Below are 6,995 nucleotides of genomic sequence, written 5' to 3'. Positions count from 1 at the left end.
AAAAAAATAGCTCATTCTGGCTGCTGTGTAACGAATTCATTGCAGAAGGCATCAAAAGAGAGCAAGACAACAGTAAGAGAACTACATGAATCCCAAGAAAGGGGAAAATAGTGGCTTAGAATAAGTTAAAAGAGGGAAGGGGATAGTTATGTAGTATACTGTAAAGGCAAAACTCAAGTACTGTGTAAGTTTAAAATAAGCAAACTATTCTTATCCACATTGGATAGGGCTGGTTTAAATGTGAGTCAAGTTCAGTACGTTTCAGGCCCTCCCTGGTGGTACAAAGGAGTAAAACACAGCTCTATGAAGCCACTGCAGCCCTTCAACAGTTCAAACCACAGCCAAGGAGGTGACTCACATGGCACAGCAGACCTCTCTTGTCCCACCTGCTGCTACCCTCAGCAGTGTATTTCAGTTAATCCACCTGTTATGTTCCCCACTCTGTCTCTGGTAATCCTCTCACTGCCCCTACACCTCTGGCCTACACCCCAGTTCTTGTATGCATGCATAAATTACACTGCTGAAGGGAGTAGGGACAGGCACAGGAGAGGTTTGTCGTACCATGTGGATCGCCTCCAGGGCTGGGGATGGAACTCTCACTGAAGCAGCTATGGCTGGTTAGGTTGCAGTGCTGTGCCCTAACTCACTGCACCATCAGGGAGGGCCCAAAAAAATCTTAAAAAAGAAAAAGTTAACTATGTCTCAAGCTAATATTCATTCCCATTTCAATGCTACCATGAGTTTTGCAATACAAGCTTTGTTCAAAAGAATACTGGGAGAAAATATTGGCTGGAGACATTACCTCAGCAATAAATAATACTGTTTAGCTGTAAGTACTTATTGAAGAGGTGAAACAAGAGAATGTCAGATTTAATAACCTTAGTCACTTGTTTTAAAGTTCCTCACAAATTAATTTTAGAATCCAACAAAATTTCTTTTGTGACCAATTCCATGCATACAGTAGGAAATGGTTAGTAAATGAATGACTTCTACCTCACACCCAACAACTTATTTAAACATCACTCACTAATGTTTAAACTTTATTCCAACCTTTTTAACAGTCTCAAGGCAGATTATCTCCATCAGGACCATTAACAATTTAAAATATTGAGAATTTGTAAAGAGTACCCCACACCAATTCACGCAGCTTCACTGGCTGCCTCTTCTAACTGGTTTGCTCCTCAGAAGTCTGGTTTACATTCAGATCTTCTGAGACCTGAGACAGCACTGGACAAAATAGTTGCAATGGATATAAAGGTTAACTTTGGTGTATAGGTAGAAAAGTTAACATTGGCACCTCCTTCCTCCTCTACTCTTTCAGGACCATAAACCACAAATCACCTTTTGGGCAGGCACCTCAAGTTTGTATTACTGAAAAATATCACTTGCTCCAAGATGAATTTCTCTTCATTCCCCTCCTCAAATAACTTCCCTTCATGAATTGCTCTCCCAAGGTTTAGGGTAATACTGCATTTAATGATAGCAATTTACATTGTAACTGGTAGCACTACACAAGGACAATGTTGATCTTTAGTTAAAAAAAAAAAAAAAAAGTAGCCTGAGCTCCAATTTCTAACAAGAAAAATGCGCAGGGAGGCTGGAAGAACGTAAATGAACTGTTCTGTAACTTCTGTTTCTCCAATGTCAGTAGATAAGAGGATGTTAACCTCTTGGGAACCTACTTCTGAAATACTATGATCCTTCATCTATCTCTTGCTTAAGTATGATTTAAGGAAGGTATTATAAACAACAGATGGCACAGTGTTTAAACCAGATATATTTTAACTATTTGGACCGGGATTGGGTAAGTATGACTTAATCACGTTGCTTTCCTAAGAAGTGTTTGTCTTTCCATACCTCATCTGTTTATACTAACAAACTGTGGGAGGTTGGTATGAAATCTCAATTTAGACTAACTATTCTGTAAGTTCCAAGTGGCTTGTTGACTATAGTTTGTTGAGGATGCACATTTTAACTTTTTACTTGGTGACCCCAGTGAGAAATTCGGCTAAAATCAGGAGTGCTTTTGTTCCCTTCTTCCTAAACACAGATAGGCAGTATGCTCTCTCTGGTAGAGGCTGTAGATATGGAATTTGAAGTCTCTTCAGGAAATGAGGTGATTACACTCAACTCTTTACTAGTCCCCTTTAATTACTGTTTTCCCAAATTAAATACTAACCAGTTCTATCAATATTTACCAAGCACCTATTACTACACACATTAGGCACTGTAAGTAATGAAGTCCTCATTTTATACCACTGAGAAAGTCAAGGATTCAAGAGGAAGACTATGCAGATAATGATTAAGTAGTGGAGTGGAGACTGAAACCTTTCCCCAACTAGTAAGAGTAAGGGTAAACTGAGAATAGTTCAATACCTCATTTTGCACAAAAGAAAACAGGCTCAGGCAAGACTTCCCTAGACACAAAGCATCAGGATGGCAGGACTATCCAGTCTTCACCAGTCCTGATCTCTTTTTTCTTTACTGTGCCTCCTAGTAGCTAAATATCCACTCACACATATATAAAGTTGTTCTCCCTTATATCCAAGACCAGCAGTTTTGTTCTACTGACAAAGGTTTGGTGTCAGATAAGATCGAAAAATGCTATATAGTCTGCTGGGATGCAGACTAAAAGTGTGGGGGTGGGAGGATTCACCAGAGACAGAGTAGGGAACAGAACAGGCACACAGTGTATTTCAATACACTGCTGCTGAGAGGAGCAGTGGGCGAGACAGGAGAGGTCTGCTATGACACGTGGGTCACCTCCCTGGCCATGGATCAAACTTGTGCTACCCTGGCTGCGGAGAGCATCATAGTGCTGCAACTTAACCGCTTACACCATATCTTTTTAAAAGCTTTGAGATATGCCTTTAATTTAAAAAAAAAAGGAGAAAATTTAACTTCACAACTTCACAAAGAGGAAGGTCATTTTTTTAAAAGGATATTTTCTACAGGCTTGGCTTCAGTACCATAGATTTACACCATAATTAAATGTCAAACCAAATAATCCATGTGAATCTGCAAAAATATACCCGATATTTGATAACTGGACACAGCAGCAGTCCAGCTTTTATATGTAAGTATCTAAATCTATGTTAAAATACCACAGGATATACGTTTCAAAAAAGAGACTGAAAATATTCTTTACCCAAGCAAATATGAGTAGCTAAAACAGGTGGTTGTTGTTTGTTGGAAATTAGTTAAGAGAACACCCATGCCTAATAATTCTTCAATCTAATGTTATCACTCACTAGAGTTTGGTAATTTTAGGCATCTTCTCAGGTTAAAACTTCCTTTATTGGTAAGATGTAAATAGAAAGTGTTTCTCTGAATTCTGTGAACCATTCCAGCAAATTATCAAGACCAAGGTGTGGTGATAAGAACCTAAAATTATAGATGATCATTCAGAATTACAGGTGACAACCTGAGATTTGTGACTAGCATCTGAAGTGGCATCAGTCGTGGTGACCAAGTCCTTAACTTGTGGGATCTGATGCTAATTCCATGTAGACAGTGACAGAATTGAACAGCATTGAATCTAGAAGAACTGATTAATATGTGGAAGGCCTACACACTTGATGATCAAAATGTGAGTAAAGTAGAAAGACAGGAGGACACAGTGCAACAAACAAAAATTAACTCAAACTGGATTAATTTCCTAAATGTAGGATCTAAAACCATCATACTCTTAGAAGAACACAAGCAATAAAAGCTTTCTGACACTGATTGGATTTAACAATGATTTCTCTGATGTGACGAATTAATGTCCAGAATATGTAAAGAACTCTCAAAACTGGAAAAACAAAAACCCAATCTGATACAAAACAAAGGAATTAAATAATTTTCCCAAAATATATACAATGACTAATAAAAAATGTTCAACATCACAAATCACTAGGGAAATGCAAATCAAAACTACTATGAGAGCCCTCTAGGTGGCGCAATGGGTTAATGTGAAGCTGGCTGAGGCCCCTTAGGTGAGTTTAATCCCCACTGGGGAGGTGATCCACATGGCACAACAGACCTCTCCTGTCTCGCCACTGCTCCCCTCAGCAGTGTACTTCATCCATCTGCCTATTCTGTTTCCCACTGTCTGGTGAAGCCTCTCACTGCCCCTGCAACTCTGGCCTGCACCCCAAGTCTGCATGCATAAATAAACTTTAAAAAAAAGAGAGATGAAAAGTGCTCAGGATGTGGAGAAATTGGAACCCTTATGCAGCTGGTAGAAATGTAAACTGGTAGGTCCCATCACTATGGAAATCAGTATGGCGGGTTCCTCAAAAAATTAAAATTGAATTAACTCTATGATACATCAATTCTGCTTTTGGTATATACCCAAAATAACTGAAAAGTCTTGAAGATATTTGTCTCCTATGTATACAGCAGCATTATTTATAATAGCTATGTTTGAAAACGCAAATGTCCATTGAACAAGAAGTGAGTAAGAAAATGTGGTGTACACAGACAACTGAATATTATTCAGACTTCAAAAGGAAGAAAATTCTGTAGTATGCTGCAATATGAATGACCTTTGAGGGCATTATGCTAAGTAAAATCTTCATAAAAAAGACAAAAGACTGTATGATTCCACTTAACTGAGGCATTTAGTCAAAATCAGAGACAGAGGGCCCTCCCTGGTGGCGCAGTGGGTTAAAGCACAGCACTAAGAAGCTAAAGCCACTTCAGCATGAGCTCAATCTCCACCCCCCAGGTAATCCACAAGGCAGACCTCTCCTGACCTGCCCTGCTCTCCTCAGCAGTATACTTTATAGATCTGCCTGTTCTGCTCCCCACTCTGTCTCTGGTGAATCCTCTCACTAGCCCTGCATCTCTGGCCTATACCCCAGTTCTGTATGCATAAATAAAATAAATCTTCAAAAAAAAATCAGACACAGAATAGAATGGTGGGTGCCAAGGATTTGGCACAGCAGATCCCTCCTGACCCGCCCACTGCTACCCTCAGCAGTGTATTTCAGTATTTCAATCTGCCTGTTCTCCCCTCTCTGTCTCTGGTGAATCCTCTCCTGCCCTGCACCTCTGGCCTGTACCCCAGTTCTTGGGTGCATAAATTAATAAATCTTTCAAACAAACAAAAAAAACCACAGCTTGATTTTTTTGTTTCCCCATTTCTCCCAAAAACAAAAAAACTTGGCCCTCCCTGGTGGCGCAGCGGGTTAAAGCACAGCACTGAGAAGCTAAAGCCACTTTCGCATGAGTTCAATTCCCGCCTGCCCAGGAGGTGACCACATGGCACAGCAGACCTCTCCTGACCCTCCCGCTGCTCCCCTCAGCAGTGTACTTTGTAGATCTGCCTGTTCTGCTCCCCACTCTGTCTCTGGTGAAGCCTCTCACTGCCCCTGAGCCTCTGGCCTGTACCCCAGTTCTGTATGAACAAATAAATAAATCTTAAGAAAAAAAAACAAAAAAAACTTAGTGTTGAAAAAACTGCTTTAACAAAGACTAATAAGCAAGCAATCATGACCACAATAAAAACTCCCTGGTTAGAGGGTGATTTCTGGTATTCAACTCATTCAGCAAATATTCACTGAGCATCTGAGTTAAAAACAATGCAGCAGGTCTGGGACCACTGCTTTCTTAACTGTGACTGAGTTGTTTAGAACTATACAACACCAGAAAATACGTATAATACAAACATTTATTTCAGGAAAAAAGTTTGGTATTACCAATTCTGATTCAAAAATACCAGCTCAAACTCAGCACTACATCATCTTTTCTCCCATGCCAAAAAAAATTGGATGGCAATATGTCCAATAATATAAGGCAGTTAAACAAATAGAAAGAGGAGCAAAAGAAACTCAAGGTACTCAAAAGAAGACCACAGGGAAAGGTCCCTGGTCACAGATGGAACTACAGTTGTTCCTTGTACCTGATTTTCTCTCCACATCCTTTCTGAAAAGACTTGCACTCTTTCAAGTACATTTTAGGCAACCTGACAACTGTTTCTTACATCCAACATTTCAATTTTAAAAAGGACAACACTTTTAACAAATTTTTAGTTTCACCCTTCAATTAAATATTCCCCAGAAAAATAGAGAAATGTAAGAAAATATGTGTGTACTGAACATTCTCCAGAACTACTCCCTTTACATAAAGGTCTAAATATATATCAGGCACTTTACATATGTTGTCTCATTTAAACCATCATAAGAATTCAAAATACATACATTTATTACATATGTTGTCTCATTTAAACCATCATAAGAATTTCATAATAAAAACTTAAGAAATAGGAGGGAATTTCCCTATCCTGATAAAGGACATCTAAGAAACCTCATAACCAACATAGGTCAAAAGCTAAATGCTTGCCCACCCCCCACCCCCCAACACCAGAAGAACAGGAACACAAGGATGTTTGCTCTCACTGCTTCTATTCAGCATTATACTATTAGAACTCTTAAGCAAGAACAAACGGGCATCCAGATCAGAAACAAAGTAAAATGTCTATTCTCAGATGACAGCAATTTGTAGAAAGAAAATCCCACATAATCTGAAACAAAAACAAACCCTAAAGACTAATAATGAGTTCACAAGATTGAATGATACAAGATCAATACATGAAAATCAGTCCTACTTCAAACACCATCAGTAGCAAACTGAATTATAAAACTAAAAGAATGCTTTCTTTTACAGTACCATCAAGAATAATAAAATATTTCCCAACAAATTTCATTGTACTTTTCTTTCAGTAATTGTTGCACTAAAAAAAAAAGTAAACCTAAACTTAACTTGAAAATGAAAGGGTCAAAGAGTACTCAAAGCAATTTTTTGTTTTTACTTTTGTTAAAGTAAGAAAACTTTATTAGCATTATACTGTCAAAAAATCAGCAAAGAACTAACATTTTATATTTTACAAACAAAGAACAACCTGGAGTTTAAAAAAATTATTTTTTCTTTTCAATAGTTTATTTTTCCAACATTTTGTGCATTTTCCCCTCTCAGCTGTAATCCCCTGGGGCTTCCCATCACTGAATCAC

The 6,995-nt window shown here is 38.5% G+C and overlaps 1 protein-coding gene across 1 annotated transcript in view; it reads right to left on the bottom strand.

The window, feature by feature from the left end:
* The window catches only part of FAF2 (Fas associated factor family member 2), a 53,065-nt gene that overhangs the window by 32,187 nt on the left and 13,883 nt on the right, over positions 1-6,995 (bottom strand). The gene's annotated exons all lie outside the window — the stretch shown is intronic.

This window comes from Condylura cristata, unplaced genomic scaffold, assembly GCF_000260355.1.
Source record: "Condylura cristata isolate star-nosed mole 26May11 unplaced genomic scaffold, ConCri1.0 scaffold00008, whole genome shotgun sequence".
NCBI classification, from domain to species: Eukaryota; Metazoa; Chordata; class Mammalia; order Eulipotyphla; family Talpidae; genus Condylura; species Condylura cristata.
This window is presented reverse-complemented; position numbering and strand designations above follow the sequence as displayed.